General features: G+C 47.3%; 1 protein-coding gene across 4 annotated transcripts in view; it reads left to right on the top strand.

Annotated features, from left to right (window-relative positions):
• LOC121287426 (DENN domain-containing protein 3-like) overlaps positions 1–18,657 on the top strand; it is a 177,249-nt gene that overhangs the window by 55,189 nt on the left and 103,403 nt on the right. For 3 of the 4 annotated variants that reach the window (XM_041205294.1, XM_041205295.1, XM_041205297.1), the window contains exon 2: positions 1,957–2,031. The exons of the other annotated variant lie outside the window; for it this stretch is intronic. The gene's annotated coding sequence lies outside the window, so the exon portion shown is untranslated. The remainder of the gene's footprint in view (positions 1–1,956; positions 2,032–18,657) is intronic. 4 annotated transcript variants of the gene reach the window in all.

Raw genomic sequence — 18,657 nt, 5'->3', positions numbered from 1 at the left:
ACAAGCTCTGGAATTCCCTCCCTAAATTTCTGTGCCTCCCTGTATCACTCTCCTCCTTTAGGACACTTCTTAAAACCTTTACTTTGTTTTATAATGCTCCTGCGAATCTCTTTGGGATATTTCATTACATTTAAGGTGCTATGTAAATATAAGTTGTTGTTGTTTGACTTGCTGTCATTTGAGTGTAGATCTCTGGCTATTCATGCCACTTCTCCTTGAATGAATATTTGTGGCGCTTAGGTAAATTGAGATGGAATTGGGCTGTTTGTGCCCAGTGTTCCAAGATTAGTCCAGCTGCCTAGTTCCAGATGCAGATTAGGGACTGGTGCAAGGCAGCAATGGGAGTGGTAGATGGGGAATTGTTTGTGAATGAAACTTAAAGGGAAGGGGCCAATTAAAGGGGAGTGTCAGATTTTGAGCATGACATTTCATAAACCCCTTGAACAGGCTCAGTGAGCACCTCAATCCACCAGCAACCAGGTATTGGAGGGGCAAGAAGTGAGTGCCAGAAATGGAGCTGAAAGTGTTATTCTCCAGGAGCAGTGTGATGGCAGAGTCCAGATTAAGGAGAATTGACTGTGGCAGTCACTGGTGCTAAACCGCCTGGAGCTGCAGGCATCCATATGGCATCTGACATTCCATTGACTGCCACAGACCCAGCTGAGACTTCCCATCTAGTGAATAGCAGGTAGAGCACCAGGCAACTCCTTGACCCAATACCCTAAATCCTTCTCAAGGCACATTCTGGAGTAAATCTCCCCATCTATGCCCAGAAGTGAATGTTACACTAGTATGCCTTGTTAAACTGCTTTACACCAACCAGTTTGGGTTTGCAGTTGTGTTCCCTTTACCTAACAATGAAGTCAGCTGTCGGCTGAATGAAATAATACGTTCTTGCCAAACCATGGAAAAAAAATTAGTGTAAGTATGAGTTTCAACATCATGATTAATGTTGCCTAAACTTAAACATTGAGTCCTATTATAATTAGAAAATAGGGCTTACCAACGCAATTAATTTTTTAAAATTCATTCATGGGATGTGGGTTTTGCTAGCTGGGCCAGCATTTATTGCCCATCTTTAGTTGACCTTGAGAAGGTGGTGGTGAGCTGCCTTCTTGAACCGCTGCAGTGTAGGTACACCCGCAGTGCTGTTAGGATGGGTGTTCCAGGATTTTGACCCAGTAACAGTGAAGGAACGGCAATATATTTCCAAGTCAGGATGCTGAGTGACTTGGAGGGCAACTTCCAAGTGGTGGTGTTCCCATCTATCTGTTGCCATTTCAGTTGTAATTCGCCATCTACTGTTTGCTACTTATCAACTTTAATTGAAATCAGTGTCTGAGTTTAGTATAAATTAATGAGATTAATTTAGATTCCTTGGATAGTGAACAAGTTAACAGCATCAGGTAACCAGTCTATTGGGCGAGATTAGAATATATCTGCTGGAAGTTAGCAGAACTGATAGGACCTTGTCTTCATGAGCTGTGTTGTTGGCTCCATTTGCATTCTTTTTTATATTTGTCCATGGGATGTAGGCATCGCTGGCTGGGCCGGCGTTTATTCTCCAGCAGAGTCAGGAGAACTTACACTGGAGAACAGGGAAATGGCAGAGAAACTAAACAATGGCATTGTGCCTGTCTCCACAAAGGAGGATAGAGAAAACCTTCCAGAAATACTCAGGAACTAAGGGACTGGTGAAAATGAGAAACAGAAAGAAATTAGTATTAATAAAAAGGTAGTATTCAAAAAATTAATTGGATTGAATGTTGATAAATCCCCTGGGCCTGACGAGCTACATCTCAGAGATGTAGTTATAGAGATAATGGATGCATTGGTTGTTATCTTTCAAAATTCTATAGATTCCAGAAAGGCTCCTGCAGACTGGAAAGCATCACATGTAAGCCCACTATGGGAGAGAGAAAAACAGAATTATTAACTTGTTTTATTTGTTCACAGGGTGTGAGCATCGCTGACTATTTATTTTCAGAGGGCATTTAAGAGTCAACCACATTGCTGTGGGTCATAGACCAGGTAAGGACAGCGGATTTCCTTCCTTAAAGGGCATTAGAGAACCAGATGGGTTTTTAATTCCACCATCTGCCTTGGGAGGATTCAAACCCAGGTCCCCAGAGCATTACCCTGGTTCTGTAGATTGCCAGTCCTGTGACAATACCACTACATCACCACCTCCCCATGTTAGAATCTATTATCAAGGATGTGATAACTATGCACTTAAAGATAATATGATTGGTGACTGGGCAGAGTCAACGTGGATTTATGAAAGGGAAATCATGTTTGATAAACCTGTTGGAGTTTTTTTGAGGATGTTACCTGTACATAGATAAAGGAGAACAAGTGGATATGGTGTATTTGGATTTTCAGAAAGCTTTTGATAAGGTCCCACACAGGTGGTTAGTAAACAAAATTAGAGCACATGGGATTGGTCTGGATTGAGAATTGGTTACAGACAGAAAACAGAGAGTAGGAATAAATGGGTCATTCTCAGATTGTCAGGCTGTGACTAGTAGAGTACCACAAGGATCAGCGCTTGGGCCCCAGCTGTTCACAATCTATATGAATGATTTGGATTTGGGGACCAAATGTAATATTTCCAAATTCGCTGATGACACAAAACTAGGCAGGAATGTGAGTTGTGAGGAAGATGCAAGGAGGCTTCAAGGGGACTTGAACAGGCTAAGTGAATGGGCAAGAACATGGCAGATGGAATACAATGTGAATAAGTATGAAGTTACCCACTTTGTTAGAAAAAACAGAAAGGCCGAGTATTGCTTAAATGGTGAGGGATTGGGAAGTGTTGGTGTCCTTATTCATGAGTCACTAAAAGTTAGCATGCAGGTCCAGCAAGCAATTAGGAAGGTAAATGGCCTTCATCACAAGGGGATTTGAGTACAGGAGTGAAGATGTCTCTCTGCAAGTGTACACAGCCTTGGTGAGACTGCACTTGGAGTATTGTGTACAGTTTTGGTCTCCTTATCTAAGAAAGGATATACTTGCCATAGATGGAAAATAATGAAGGTTCAACAGACTAATCCCTGGGATAGCAGGATTGGCTTATGAGGAGAGATTGAGGAAATTGGGCCTGTATTCTCTAGAGTTTCAAAGACTGAGAGGTGATCTCATTAAAACTTACAAAATTCTTGCAGTGTGTGTAAATGGGACATGGATTGGATGTTTCCCCTGGCTGGTGAGTCTAGAACCAGGGGGACAATTTCAGAATAAGGAGCAGGCCATTTAAGACTGAAATGAGGTGGAATTCCTTCACTCAGAGGACGATGAGTCTTTGGAATTCTCTACCCCAGAGGGCTATGGATACTCAATCATTGAGCATGTTCAAAACAGAAATTGATGGATTTTTGGATATTAATGACATCAGAAGGTTTTGGGGATGGCACGATAAAGTGATGTTGAGGTGGATGATCAGCCATGATCTGTTTGAATAGTGGAGCAGACTCGCTTGGCTAAATGGTCTACTCCTGTTACTATGTTCCCATGTTGTTGCCCACCCCTAGTTGCCCTTGAGAAGGTGGTGGTGAGCTGCCTTTTGAACCTGCGGCCCGTGTGGTGTAGGTACACGCACAGTGCTGTTAGGGAGGGAAATTCCAAAATTTTGACCTAGTGACAGTGAAGGGATGGCGATCTACTTTCAAGTCAGGATGGTGAGCGACTTGGAGGGGAACTTCCAGGTGGTGGTTTTCCCATAAATCTCCTGTCCTTTTTTTTCTAGAAATTGCGGGTTTGGAAGATACATTGGTGCCTTGGTGAGTTGCTGCAGTGCATCTTGTAAATGGTACACACTGCAGCTACTGTGAGTCAGTGGTGGAGGGAGTGAATGTTTAAGGTGGTGGATGGGGGGGTCAATCAAGTGGGCTGCTTTGTCCTGGATAGTGTCAAGCCTCTTGAGTGTTGTTGGAGCTGCACTCATCCAGGCAAGTGGAGAGTATTGCAGCACACTCCTGACTCGTGCCTTGTAGGTGGTGGACAGGCTTTAAGGAGTTAGGAGGTGAGTTACTTGCCACAGGATTCCCAGCCTGACCTGCTCTTGCGGCCACAGTATTTATATGGCTAGTCCAGTTCAGTTTCTGGTCAATGGTAACCAACCTCCAGGATGTTGATCATTACTCCAGGGACAACAGTTTTGGTTAGTGGGGCGTGATGGTGATGACCCTCCATTTGTATAACTGTTATCCATTTCCCTCTGTACCAGGATTAACCCACTTTATGATATATCCAGATTTAAAATTCAGCTCCCTAAATCTCAGGAAACTTGCCAATTTAAACATTACATTTGTGTTTGCCTGCAACCCACCTGTATAGGCGTATAACCAGACATCTCTGTGTTGGGGATACACAATCGCCTTTTACAGAGACACGCTTTTCAATACACCAGACCACCAAATAAAGACTGAGAACAAAGTTGATCAGCGAAGCAGGCCTCTGGAAGGTGTGCGACAGCACCCTCTCATACACCCTTAATTTTTCCAAGAAAACCTCTCCTTTCATTTAATTGACAAAGCTGAGTGACACATGTCAGAAGAGTTCACCTCATAAAGACATGTCATTACCCCTGAACCTCTCAGTTATGGAGGCATCCATCACTCCCTCAATCTCTGAGGTGTTTAAACGGGAGTTGATAGCATGGGGAGAGAGAAAAACAACCTCTCTAATGGGAAGGGTGTCCAAACTTAATGGGCATAACCTTCAAATTAAAAGCTAGACCATTCAAGGGAAGTTACAAGAAACAATTCTTCACAGAAGCAGTATCACAAAAGAAAATCAAAATAAGCCATTGTTGATTGTTGTAAAAATCCATCTGGTTCACCAATGTCCTTTAGGGAAGGAAATCTGCCATCCTTACCTGGTCTGGCCTACATGTGACTCAAGACCCACAGTAACGTGGTTGACTCTCAACCGTCCTCTGGAATGATGTGTCAAGACACTCAGTTCAAGGGCAATTAGGCAGAGGCAACAAATGCTGGCTTTTCCAGTATTACCCGCATCCCATGAAGGAATTAAAAATATCTAGAACTCTTCTCCCCAAAGAGCTGAGGCTCAAGTGAAAATTTAAAACCTGGGATTGGTAGATTTTTGAGTAAGGGTAATGAGGGATATGAAGCAAAGATAGAGGAGCAGATTGACCATGAACTAACTGCATGTGGAACAAACTCAAGAAGCTTATTAGCCCACTCAAATTTCTATGTTCCTAACAAAGGCGTCCATACAGATCCAGCCAAGGCATGTCCCATTTATATATCTATATTCATCCAAGATCTATCTCCAAGGTCTTGTGACACAGTAGGTAGCATCCTGGCCTCTTAGTCAGGAGCTCCAGGGTCAAGTCCCACTCCAGGACTTGATGGCCAAGGAAGGTCTGATCGATGGGCTGAAGGGCCTCCTTCAACACTGTAACAATTCTGTGATTCATAATGTGGCCAAACAAGTTGTGTCTCAACCTGCAAGTCCTTCCAACTCCCGCCAATGGCAGGTGGTAAAGTGGGAGAGATTCCTGGTCAGGCATGTAATGGAAGAATGTTGAAGACTCTACTGTCAGTAGCTGCAAACTACAACATGTATGTAAAAAGTGCCTGTTGCTACAGAAACTTGGACTCCCTGAGTGAACTGTAACATACCACCACCAAGATCTATCTTAAGTTCTCTGACCTTGAAGGCTTGCCTTTTAAAGAGGGTAAGGATTATTTTCTTCATGTAAACTGTCATGGGCCTTTAATTTCCCAGCACTCCGCCTGACTGTGAACTCCATATTTAATGGAATTGGTAGGTTCATGTGCCAACACACTTGTCTTCCCAATTATGTCAGCAAATATTCCAACTCCTATCTCCAGCTGGATGATAGAGCAGGTACAGTCAGGGCATGACACCACAGAGCCAGGATCCACCCGGATGGATTGGGAGACTTTTTTAAGCATCTAGATCTCTTCAGCATTCAGTTCTGAAATATTAATTGTTTGGGGCTTTGTTTCACTTTGGAATGCCATGAAAAACTCAGCCACCCACTAAGTATAGTACTCCAGGCTAACACCTGAGAGCTTGAAAATTGGGAATGCCCACAATGAACACAGGAGAAGCCTGGAGAATCTGAGGCTATGCTGACAATCACACCCCCTTAAATCGCATAAACCACAGATTCTACTTGCATTTATAGAGTGTCTGTAACAGTAAAACTTCCAGCTGGACTTCACAGGAGTGTAACAAAACAGAATTTGACGCCGAGCAACATAAGTAGCTATTAGGACAGGTGAGCGAAAGCTTGGTTAGAGAGGCTGTTTGAAAGGAACGGCTTAAAGAAGGAGAGAGACAGGCAGGGAGCTTTAGGGAGGAAATTCCAGAGTTTAGGCCCCAGGCAGAACTGGTGATAAAACAAACGGACACAGCTGGGCAGCTTTGAAAAAAAAACAGGAAACATTGAAAATAAACCACCAGCAGGTCAGGTTGGCTGCAGACCAGGACTCAAACATTAACCACTAGCATTCTCTGTCTAGATGTTATTGGGTCCATGGTGCATTTCTTATATTTTCTGATTTCATTGCCCCTTAAAGATCATGAATTTGAAGAGTTCAACAGTCTTATTGCGTATAAACTGCCTTCACCTCCAATATCCTGATGCTGCCCAGTTCTTCATGTCAGTTCCCAATTTTCCTGGTACTTTGTCTCAATACATTTGCAGGGGCATATTAAATCTGCAGTATATTAAATCTGTGGTATGCTAAATCTGCAGTATATTAAATATGTGGTATAGTAAATCTTTCAAAAACTTGCGATTGGAACCTCCAATTGTGTACACACATCTGGAAGAGCCATGCATAAGGAAGGACATGTTGTATTCACAGAGGCACAGAAACAGGTGTGTTGCTAGTTGTGAATAGTGGGCAGGCCAAGAGGGGAGAGAAGGATTGAGGCACAGTGTGTATTGAGCAGGAGACAGTGGGTATTGAGCAGGAGGCAGTGGGTATTGAGCAGGAGACAGTGGCAAGGAGACAGTTTGAGGCTTGTGCTGGGGGTCAGTCAGGATCTCCCTGTGTGAGAGCAAGTAGTGAGGCATGAAAGGCCAAGGAATTTGAATGGCCAAGAGACATCGTTAAGGTTGTTGTGACATTTGGGAACTAATCAGAAATGACCTAGGTTGAGAGTACTAGAGGGCACACCACCCTCTGAAAGCAAAGATATTCTCTGCATGCACTACTCTATCAGATTAGTCTGCAGATATGTTCACTGGGGTAGTTTGTGATAATGGGATCATACTGTACCATGAGCTGAGGCAGTACAGGTTCCTGGCCACAGTCCTTCAGGGTTAATCCCCAAAATCTAAAGAGAAAACAAGACAAAACTCCAATACAGCAAAAAAAGATTCTGGAGCATTTTACATGGAGGTTTACTCTGTAACTAACACCATGCTGTACCTGCCCTGGGAGTGTTCGATGGGGACAGTGTAGAGGGAGCTTTACTCTATATCTAACCCCGTGCTGTACCTGCCCTGGGAGTGTTTGATGGGGACAGTGTAGAGGGAGCTTTACTCTGTATCTAACCCTGTGCTGTACCTGTCCTGGGAGTGTTTGATGGGGACAGTGTCGGGGGAGGTTTACTCTGTATCTAACCCTGTGTTGTACCAGACTGGGAGTGTTCGATGGGGACAGTGTAGAGGGAGCTTTACTCTGTATCTAACACCATGCTGTACCTGCCCTGGGACTGTTTGATGGGGACAGTGTAGAGGGAGATTTACTCTGTATCTAACCCTGTGCTGTACTTGTCCTGGGAGTGTTTGATGGGGACAGTGTAGAGGGAGCTTTACTCTGTATCTAACCCTGTGCTGTACCTGCCCTGGGAGTGTTTGATGGGGACAGTGTAGAGAGAGCTTTACTCTGTATCTAACGCTGTGCTGTACCTGCCCTTGGAATGTTTGGTGGGGACAGTGTAGAGGGAGCTTTACTCTGTATCTAACCCCGTGCTGTACCTGTCCTGGGAGTGTATGATAGGGACAGAGTAGAGGGAACTTTACTCTGTATCTAACCCTGTGATGTACCTGACCTGGGAGTGTTTGATGGGGACAGTGTAGAGGGAGCTTTACTCTGTATCTAACCCCGTGCTGTACCTGTCCTGGGAGTGTTTGATGGGCACAGTGTAGAGGGAGCTTTACTCTGTATCTAACACCGTGCTGTACTTCCCCTGGGAGTGTTTGATGGGAACAGTGTAGAAGGAGCTTTACTCTGTCTTTAACCCCGTGCTGTACCTGTCCTGGGAGTGTTTGATGGGGACAGTGAAGAGGGAGCTTTACTCTGTATCTAACCCCGTGCTGTATCTGCCCTGGGAGTGTATGATAGGGACAGAGTAGAGGGAGCTTTACTCTGTATATAACCCCATTCTGTACCTGCCCTTGGAAAGTTTGGTGGGGAGAGTGTAGAGGGAGATTTACTCTGTATCTAAACCCGTGCTGTACCTGACCTTGGAGTGTTTGATGTGGACAGTGTAGAAGCAGCTTTACTCTTTATCTTAGCCCGTGCTGTACCTGTTCTGGGTGTGTTTGATGGGGACAGCGTAGAGGGAGCGTTAAACTGTATCTAACCCCGTGCTGTACCTGCCCTGGGCGTGTTTGATGAGGACAGTGTAGAGGGAGCTTTACTCTGTATCTAAACCCGTACTGTACCTGACCTGGGAGTGTTTGATGGGGACAGTGTAGAAGGAACTTTACTCTGTATCTAACCCTGTGCTGTACCTGTCCTGGGTGTGTTTGATGGGGACAGTGTAGAGGGAGATTTACTCTGTATCTAACCCTGTGCTGTACCTATCCTGGGAGTGTTTGATGGGGAGAGTGTAGAGGGATATTTACTCTATATCTAACCATGTGCTGTACCTGCCCTGGGAGTGTATGATGGGGACAGTGTAGAGGGAGCTTTAGTCTGTATATAACCCTGTGTTGTACCTGCCCTGGGAGTGTTAGATGGGGACAGTGTAGAGGGCGCTTTACTCTGCATCTAACCCCGTGCTGTACCTTCCCTGGGAGTGTTTGATGTGGACAGTGTAGAGGGAGCTTAACTCTGTATCTAACCCTGTGCTGTACATGACCTGTGAGTGTTTGATGGGGACAGTGTAGAGGGAGCTATACTCTGTATCTGACCCCGTGCTGTACCTGCCCTTGGAGTGCTAGAAGGGGACAGTGTAGAGGGAGATTTACTGTGTACCTAACACTGTGCTGTACCTGTCCTGGGAGTGTTTGATGGGGACAGTGTAGAGGGAGCTTTACTCTGTATCTAACCCCGTGCTGTACCTGCCCTGGGAGTGTTTGATGGGAACAGTGTAGAAGGAGCTTTACTCTGTATATAACCCCATTCTGTACCTGCCCTTGGAAAGTTTGGTGGGGAGAGTGTAGAGGGAGATTTACTCTGTATCTAAACCCGTGCTGTACCTGACCTTGGAGTGTTTGATGTGGACAGTGTAGAAGCAGCTTTACTCTTTATCTTAGCCCGTGCTGTACCTGTTCTGGGTGTGTTTGATGGGGACAGCGTAGAGGGAGCGTTAAACTGTATCTAACCCCGTGCTGTACCTGCCCTGGGCGTGTTTGATGAGGACAGTGTAGAGGGAGCTTTACTCTGTATCTAAACCCGTACTGTACCTGACCTGGGAGTGTTTGATGGGGACAGTGTAGAAGGAACTTTACTCTGTATCTAACCCTGTGCTGTACCTGTCCTGGGTGTGTTTGATGGGGACAGTGTAGAGGGAGATTTACTCTGTATCTAACCCTGTGCTGTACCTATCCTGGGAGTGTTTGATGGGGAGAGTGTAGAGGGATATTTACTCTATATCTAACCATGTGCTGTACCTGCCCTGGGAGTGTATGATGGGGACAGTGTAGAGGGAGCTTTAGTCTGTATATAACCCTGTGTTGTACCTGCCCTGGGAGTGTTAGATGGGGACAGTGTAGAGGGCGCTTTACTCTGCATCTAACCCCGTGCTGTACCTTCCCTGGGAGTGTTTGATGGGGACAGTGTAGAGGGAGCTATACTCTGTATCTGACCCCGTGCTGTACCTGCCCTTGGAGTGCTAGAAGGGGACAGTGTAGAGGGGGATTTACTGTGTACCTAACACTGTTGTGCTGTACCTGTCCTGGGAGTGTTTGATGGGTACAGTGTAGAGGGAGCTTTACTCTGTATCTAACCCCGTGCTGTACCTGCCCTGGGAGTGTATGATAGGGACAGAGTAGAGGGAACTTTACTCTGTATATAACCCCGTGATGTACATGTCCTGGGAGTGTTTGATGGGGAAAGTGTAGAGGGAGATTTACTCTGTATCTAACCCCGTGCTGTACCTGTTCTGGGAATGGTTGATGGGGATAGTTTAGATGGAGCGTTATTCTGTATCTAACCCCGTGCTGTAAATGCCCTTGGAATGTTTCGTGAGGACAGTGTAGAGGGAGCTTTACTCTGTATCTAAACCCGTACTGTACCTGACCTGGGAGCGTTTGATGGGGACAGTGTAGAGGGAGCTTTAGTCTGTATCTAACCCTGAGATGTACCTGCCCTGGGAGTGTATGATGGGGACAGTGTAGAGGGCGCTTTACTCTGCATCTAACCCCGTACTGTACCTTCCCTGGGAGTGTTTGATGTGGACAGTGTAGAGGGAGCTTTATTCTGTATCTAACCCCTTGCTGTACCTGCCCTGGGAGTGTTTGATGGGGACAGAGTAGAGGGAACTATACTCTTTATCTAACCCCGTGCTGTACCTGCCCTTGGAGTGCTAGAAGGGGACAGTGTAGAGGGAGCTTTACTCTGTATCTAACCCTGTGCTGTACCTGCCCTGGGAGTGTTTGATGGGGACAGTGTAGAGGGAGCTATACTGTGTATCTAACCCCGTGCTGTACCTGCCCTTGGAGTGCTAGATGGGGCCAGTCTAGAGGGAGCTTTAATGTGTCTCTAACTCTGTGCTGTACCTGTCCTGGGAGTGTTTGATGGGGACAGTGTAGAGGGAGTTTTACTGTGTATCTAACTCTGTGCTGTACCTGCCCTGGTAATGTTTGATTCGGACAGTGTAGAGCGACCTTTACTCAGTACCTAATCCCGTGCTGTACCAGCCCTGGGAGTGTTTGATGGGGACAGTGTAGAAGGAGGTTTACTCAGTAAATAACCCCGTGCTGTACCTGCCCTGGGCATGTTGATGTGCACAGTGTGGAGGGAGCTTTAGTCTGTACCTAACCCTGTGCTGTACCTGCCCTGGGAGTGTTTGATGGGTACAGTGTAGAGGGAGCTTTACTCTGTATCTAACCCCGTGCTGTACCTGTCTTGGGAGTGTTTGATGGTGACATTGTAGAGGGAGCTTTACTCTGTATCTAACCCCGTGCTGTACCTGTCCTGGGAGAGTTTGATGGGGACAGTGTAGCGGGAGCTTTCTCTGTATCTAACCCCGTGCTGTACCTGCCCTGGGAGTGTATGATAGGGACAGAGTAGAGGGAAATTTACTCTGTATCTAACCCTGTGCTGTACCTGTCCTGGGAGTGTTTGATGGGGAAAGTGTAGAGGGAGATTTAATCTGTATCTAACCCTGTGCTGTACCTGCCCTGGGAGTGTTTGATGGGGACTGTGTAGAGGGAGATTAACTCTGCATCTAACCCTGTGCTGTACCTACCCTGGGAGTGTTTGATGGGGACAGTGTAGAGGGGGACTTACTCTGCATCTAACACCTTGCTGTAGCTGCCCTGGGAGTGTTTGACGTGGACAGTGTAGACGGAGCTTTACTCTGTATCTAACACCATGCTGTACCTCCCCTGGGAGTGTTTGATGGGGAAGGTGTAGAGGGAGATTTACTCTGTATCAAACCTGTGCTGTATCTGTCCTGGGAGTGTTTGATGGGGACAATGTAGAAGGAGCTTTACTCTGTCTTTAACCCCGTGCTGTACCTGTCCTGGGAGTGTTTGATGGGGACAGTGAAGAGGGAGCTTTACTCTGTATATAACCCCGTTCTGTACCTGCCCTTGGAAAGTTGGTGGGGAGAGTGTAGAGGGAGATTTACTCTCTATCTAAACCCGTGCTGTACCTGACCTTAGAGTGTTTGATGGGGACAGTGTAGAAGGAACTTTACTCTTTATCTTAGCCCGTGCTGTACCTGTCCTGGGCGTGTTTGATGGGGACAGCGTTGAGGGAGCGTTAAACTGTATCTAACCCCGTGCTGTACCTGCCCTGGGCGTGTTTGATGTGGACAGTGTAGAGGGAGCTTAACTCTGTATCTAACCCTGTGCTGTACCTGTCCTGGGAGTGTTTGATGGGGACAGTGTAGAGGGAGATTAACTCTGTATCTTACCCTGTGCTGTACCTGTTCTGGGAATGGTTGATGGGGATAGTTTAGATGGAGCGTTATTCTGTATCTAACCCCGTTCTGTAAATGCCCTTCGAATGTTTCGTGAGGACAGTGTAGAGGGAGCTTTACTCTGTATCTAACCCTGTGCTGTACCTGTCCTGGGAGTGTTTGATGGGGACGGTGTAGAGGGAGATTTACTCTCTATCTAACCCTGTGCTGTACCTGCCCTGGGAGTGTTTGATGGGGACAGTGTAGAGGGAGCTTTACTCTGTATCTAACCCCGTGCTGTATCTGTCCTGGGAGTGTTTGATGGGGACCGTGTAGAGGGAGCTTTACTCTGTATCTAACCCCGTGCTGTACCTTCCCTGAGAGTGTTTGATGTGGACAGTGTAGAGGGAGATTTACTCTGTATCTAAACCTGTGCTGTACCAGCCCTAGAAGGGTTTGATGGGTACTGTGTAGAGGGAGATTAACTCTGTATCTAACCCTGTGCTGTAACTGCCCTGGGAGTGCTTGATGGGGACAGTGTAGAGGGAGCTTTACTCTGTATCTAACCCTGTGCTGTACCAGACCTGGGTGTGTGTGATGGGGACAGTGTAGAGGGAGCTTTACTCTGCATCGACCCCTGTGCTGTAAATTCCCTGGGAGTGTTTGATGGGGAAAGTGTAGAGTGGGTTTTACTCTGTATCTAACCCTGTGTTGTACCTGCCCTGGGATTGTTTGATGGTGACAGTGTAGTGGGGGACTTACTCTGTATCTAACCCCGTGCTGTACCTGTCCTGGGAGTGTTTGATGGGGATAGTGTAGAGGGAGCGTTACTCGCTATCTAACCTCGTCCTTTACCAGTCCTGGGAGTGTTTGATGGGTTTAGTGTAGAGGGAGCCTTACTCTGTATCTTACCCCGTGCTGTACCTGCCCTGGGAGTGTTTGATGGGGACAGTGTAGAGGGAGCTTTACTCTGTATCTAACCACATCCTATACCTGCCCTGGGAGTGTTTGATGGGGACAGTGTAGAGGGAGATTTAATCTATAACTTACCCTGTGCTGTACTTGTCCTGGGAGTGTTTGATGGGTCAATGTCGAGGGGGATTTACTCTGTATCTTACCCCGTGCTGTACCTTTCCTGGGAGCGTTTGATGGTGACAATGTAGAAGAAGCTTTATTCTCTATCTAACCCCGTGCTGTGCCTGCCCTGGGAGTGTTTGATGGGGACAGTGTAGAGGGAGGTTTACTCTGTATCTAACCCCGTGCTGTACCTACCCTGGGAGTGTTTGATGGGGACAGTGTAGAGGGAGCTTTACTCTGTATCTAACCCTTTGCTGTGCCTGCCCTGGGAGTGTTTGATGGGGACAGTGTAGAGGGAGATTAACTCTGTATCTAACCCCGTGCTGTACCTGCCCTGGGAGTGTTTGTTGGGGATAGTGTAGAGGGAGCTTCAGTCTGTATTTAAACCCGTGCTGTACCTGCCCTTGGAATGTTTGGTGGGGATAGTGAAGAGGGAGCTTTAGTCCGTATCTAACCCCATGCGGTACCTGCCCTGCGAGTGTTTGATGGGGACAGTGTAGCGGGAGCTTTACTCTGTATCTAACCCAGTGCTGTACCTGTCCTGGGAGTGTTTGATGGGGAGTGTGTAGAGGGGGATTTACTGTGTTTCTAACCTTGTGCTGCATCAGTCCTGGGAGTGTTTGATGGGAAAAGAGTAGAGGGAGATTTACGCTGTTTCTAACCCTGTGCTGTACCTACCCTGGGCGTGTTTGATGTGGACAGTGTAGAGGGAGCTTAACTCTGTATCTAACCCTGTGCTGTACCTATCCTGGGAGTGTTTGATGGGGACAGTGTAGAGGGAGATTTACTCTGTATCTAACCCCGTGCTGTACCTGTTCTGGGAATGTTTGATGGGGATAGTTTAGATGGAGCGTTATTCTGTATCTTACCCCGTTCTGTAAATGCCCTTGGAATGTTTCGTGAGGACAGTGTAGAGGGAGCATTACTCTGTATCTAACCCTGTGCTGTACCTATCCTGGGAGTGTTTGATGGGGAGAGTGTAGAGGGATATTTACTCTATATCTAACCCTGTGCTCTACCTGTGTACCTGCCCTGGGAGTGTATGATGGGGACAGTGTAGAGGGAGCTTTAGTCTGTATCTAACTCTGTGCTGTACCTGCCCTGGGAGTGTATGATGGGGACAGTGTAGAGGGAGCTTTACTCTGTATCTAACCCTGTGCTGTACCTACCCTGGGAGTGTTTGATGGGGACAGTGTAGAGGGGGACTTACTCTGCATCTAACACCTTGCTGTAGCTGCCCTGGGAGTGTTTGACGTGGACAGTGTAGACGGAGCTTTACTCTGTATCTAACACCATGCTGTACCTCCCCTGGGAGTGTTTGATGGGGAAGGTGTAGAGGGAGATTTACTCTGTATCAAACCTGTGCTGTATCTGTCCTGGGAGTGTTTGATGGGGACAATGTAGAAGGAGCTTTACTCTGTCTTTAACCCCGTGCTGTACCTGTCCTGGGAGTGTTTGATGGGGACAGTGAAGAGGGAGCTTTACTCTGTATATAACCCCGTTCTGTACCTGCCCTTGGAAAGTTTGGTGGGGAGAGTGTAGAGGGAGATTTACTCTCTATCTAAACCCGTGCTGTACCTGACCTTGGAGTGTTTGATGGGGACAGTGTAGAAGGAACTTTACTCTTTATCTTAGCCCGTGCTGTACCTGTCCTGGGCGTGTTTGATGGGGACAGCGTTGAGGGAGCGTTAAACTGTATCTAACCCCGTGCTGTACCTGCCCTGGGCGTGTTTGATGTGGACAGTGTAGAGGGAGCTTAACTCTGTATCTAACCCTGTGCTGTACCTGCCCTGGGAGTGTTTGATGGGGACAGTGTAGAGGGAGATTAACTCTGTATCTTACCCTGTGCTGTACCTGTTCTGGGAATGTTTGATGGGGATAGTTTAGATGGAGCGTTATTCTGTATCTAACCCCGTTCTGTAAATGCCCTTCGAATGTTTCGTGAGGACAGTGTAGAGGGAGCTTTACTCTGTATCTAACCCTGTGCTGTACCTATCCTGGGAGTGTTTGATGGGGAGAGTGTAGAGGGATATTTACTCTCTATCTAACCCTGTGCTGTACCTGCCCTGGGAGTGTTTGATGCGGACAGTGTAGAGGGTGATTTACTCTGTATCTAACCCCGTGCTGTATCTGTCCTGGGAGTGTTTGATGGGGACCGTGTAGAGGGAGCTTTACTCTGTATCTAACCCCGTGCTGTACCTTCCCTGAGAGTGTTTGATGTGGACAGTGTAGAGGGAGATTTACTCTGTATCTAAACCTGTGCTGTACCAGCCCTAGAAGGGTTTGATGGGTACTGTGTAGAGGGAGATTAACTCTGTATCTAACCCTGTGCTGTAACTGCCCTGGGAGTGCTTGATGGGGACAGTGTAGAGGGAGCTTTACTCTGTATCTAACCCTGTGCTGTACCAGACCTGGGTGTGTGTGATGGGGACAGTGTAGAGGGAGCTTTACTCTGCATCGACCCCTGTGCTGTAAATTCCCTGGGAGTGTTTGATGGGGAAAGTGTAGAGTGGGTTTTACTCTGTATCTAACCCTGTGTTGTACCTGCCCTGGGATTGTTTGATGGTGACAGTGTAGTGGGGGACTTACTCTGTATCTAACCCCGTGCTGTACCTGTCCTGGGAGTGTTTGATGGGGATAGTGTAGAGGGAGCGTTACTCGCTATCTAACCTCGTCCTTTACCAGTCCTGGGAGTGTTTGATGGGTTTAGTGTAGAGGGAGCCTTACTCTGTATCTTACCCCGTGCTGTACCTGCCCTGGGAGTGTTTGATGGGGACAGTGTAGAGGGAGCTTTACTCTGTATCTAACCACATCCTATACCTGCCCTGGGAGTGTTTGATGGGGACAGTGTAGAGGGAGATTTAATCTATAACTTACCCTGTGCTGTACTTGTCCTGGGAGTGTTTGATGGGTCAATGTCGAGGGGGATTTACTCTGTATCTTACCCCGTGCTGTACCTTTCCTGGGAGCGTTTGATGGTGACAATGTAGAAGAAGCTTTATTCTCTATCTAACCCCGTGCTGTGCCTGCCCTGGGAGTGTTTGATGGGGACAGTGTAGAGGGAGGTTTACTCTGTATCTAACCCCGTGCTGTACCTACCCTGGGAGTGTTTGATGGGGACAGTGTAGAGGGAGCTTTACTCTGTATCTAACCCTTTGCTGTGCCTGCCCTGGGAGTGTTTGATGGGGACAGTGTAGAGGGAGATTAACTCTGTATCTAACCCCGTGCTGTACCTGCCCTGGGAGTGTTTGTTGGGGATAGTGTAGAGGGAGCTTCAGTCTGTATTTAAACCCGTGCTGTACCTGCCCTTGGAATGTTTGGTGGGGATAGTGAAGAGGGAGCTTTAGTCCGTATCTAACCCCATGCGGTACCTGCCCTGCGAGTGTTTGATGGGGACAGTGTAGCGGGAGCTTTACTCTGTATCTAACCCAGTGCTGTACCTGTCCTGGGAGTGTTTGATGGGGAGTGTGTAGAGGGGGATTTACTGTGTTTCTAACCTTGTGCTGCATCAGTCCTGGGAGTGTTTGATGGGAAAAGAGTAGAGGGAGATTTACGCTGTTTCTAACCCTGTGCTGTACCTACCCTGGGCGTGTTTGATGTGGACAGTGTAGAGGGAGCTTAACTCTGTATCTAACCCTGTGCTGTACCTATCCTGGGAGTGTTTGATGGGGACAGTGTAGAGGGAGATTTACTCTGTATCTAACCCAGTGCTGTACCTGTTCTGGGAATGTTTGATGGGGATAGTTTAGATGGAGCGTTATTCTGTATCTTACCCCGTTCTGTAAATGCCCTTGGAATGTTTCGTGAGGACAGTGTAGAGGGAGCATTACTCTGTATCTAACCCTGTGCTGTACCTATCCTGGGAGTGTTTGATGGGGAGAGTGTAGAGGGATATTTACTCTATATCTAACCCTGTGCTCTACCTGTGTACCTGCCCTGGGAGTGTATGATGGGGACAGTGTAGAGGGAGCTTTAGTCTGTATCTAACTCTGTGCTGTACCTGCCCTGGGAGTGTATGATGGGGACAGTGTAGAGGGAGCTTTACTCTGTATCTAACCCTGTGCTGTACCTGTCCTGGGAGTGTTTGATGGGGTCAGTGTAGAGGGAGCTTTACTGTGTATCTAACCCTGTGCTGTACCTGCCCTGGTAATGTTTGATTGGGACAGTGTAGAGGAAGATTTACTCTGTATCTAACCCTGTGCTGTATCTGCCCTTGGAATGTTTGGTGGGGACAGTGTAGAGGGAGCTTTACTCTGTATCTAACCCCGTGCTGTACCAGCCCTTGGATTGTTTGAAGGGGACAGTATAGAGGGAGATTTACTCTGTATCTAAACCTGTGCTGTAGCAGCCCTGGGAGTGTTTGATGGGTACTGTGTAGAGGGAGATTAACTCTGTATCTAACCCTGTGCTGTACCAGACCTGGGTGTGTGTGATGGGGACAGTGTAGAGGGAGCTTTACTCTGCATCGACCCCTGTGCTGTAAATTCCCTGGGAGTGTTTGATGGGGAAAGTGTAGAGTGGGTTTTACTCTGTATCTAACCCTGTGTTGTACCTGCCCTGGGATTGTTTGATGGTGACAGTGTAGTGGGGGACTTACTCTGTATCTAACCCCGTGCTGTACCTGTCCTGGGAGTGTTTGATGGGGATAGTGTAGAGGGAGCGTTACTCGCTATCTAACCTCGTCCTTTACCAGTCCTGGGAGTGTTTGATGGGGGGAGTGTAGAGGGAGCTTTACTCTGTATCTAACCCTGTGCTGTACCTGTCCTGGGAGTGTTTGATGGGGACAGTGTAGAGGGAGCTTTACTCTGTATCTAACCCTGTGCTGTACCTGTCCTGGGAGTGTTTGATGGGGACAGTGTAGAGGGAGCTTTACTCTGTATCTAACCCTGTGCTGTACCTGTCCTGGGATTGTTTGATGGTGACAGTGTAGTGGGGGACTTACTCTGTATCTAACCCCGTGCTATACCTGCCCTGGGAGTGTTTGATGGGTTTAGTGTAGAGGGAGCGTTACTCGCTATCTAACCTCGTCCTTTACCAGTCCTGGGAGTGTTTGATGGGGGGAGTGTAGAGGGAGCTTTACTCTGTATCTAACCCTGTGCTGTACCTGTCCTGGGAGTGTTTGATGCGGACAGTGTAGAGGGAGCTTTACTCTGTATCTAACCCTGTGCTGTACCTGCCCTGGGAGTGTTTGATGGGGACAGTGTTGAGGTAGCTATACTCTGTATTTAACCCTGTGCTGCACCTGCCCTGGGAGTGCTTGATGGGGCGGTGTAG

This window comes from Carcharodon carcharias, chromosome 14 (genome assembly GCF_017639515.1).
Source record: "Carcharodon carcharias isolate sCarCar2 chromosome 14, sCarCar2.pri, whole genome shotgun sequence".
Taxonomy (NCBI): domain Eukaryota; kingdom Metazoa; phylum Chordata; class Chondrichthyes; order Lamniformes; family Lamnidae; genus Carcharodon; species Carcharodon carcharias.
The sequence above is the reverse complement of the archived record's forward strand: the minus strand, read 5'-3'. Positions and strand labels throughout refer to the sequence as shown.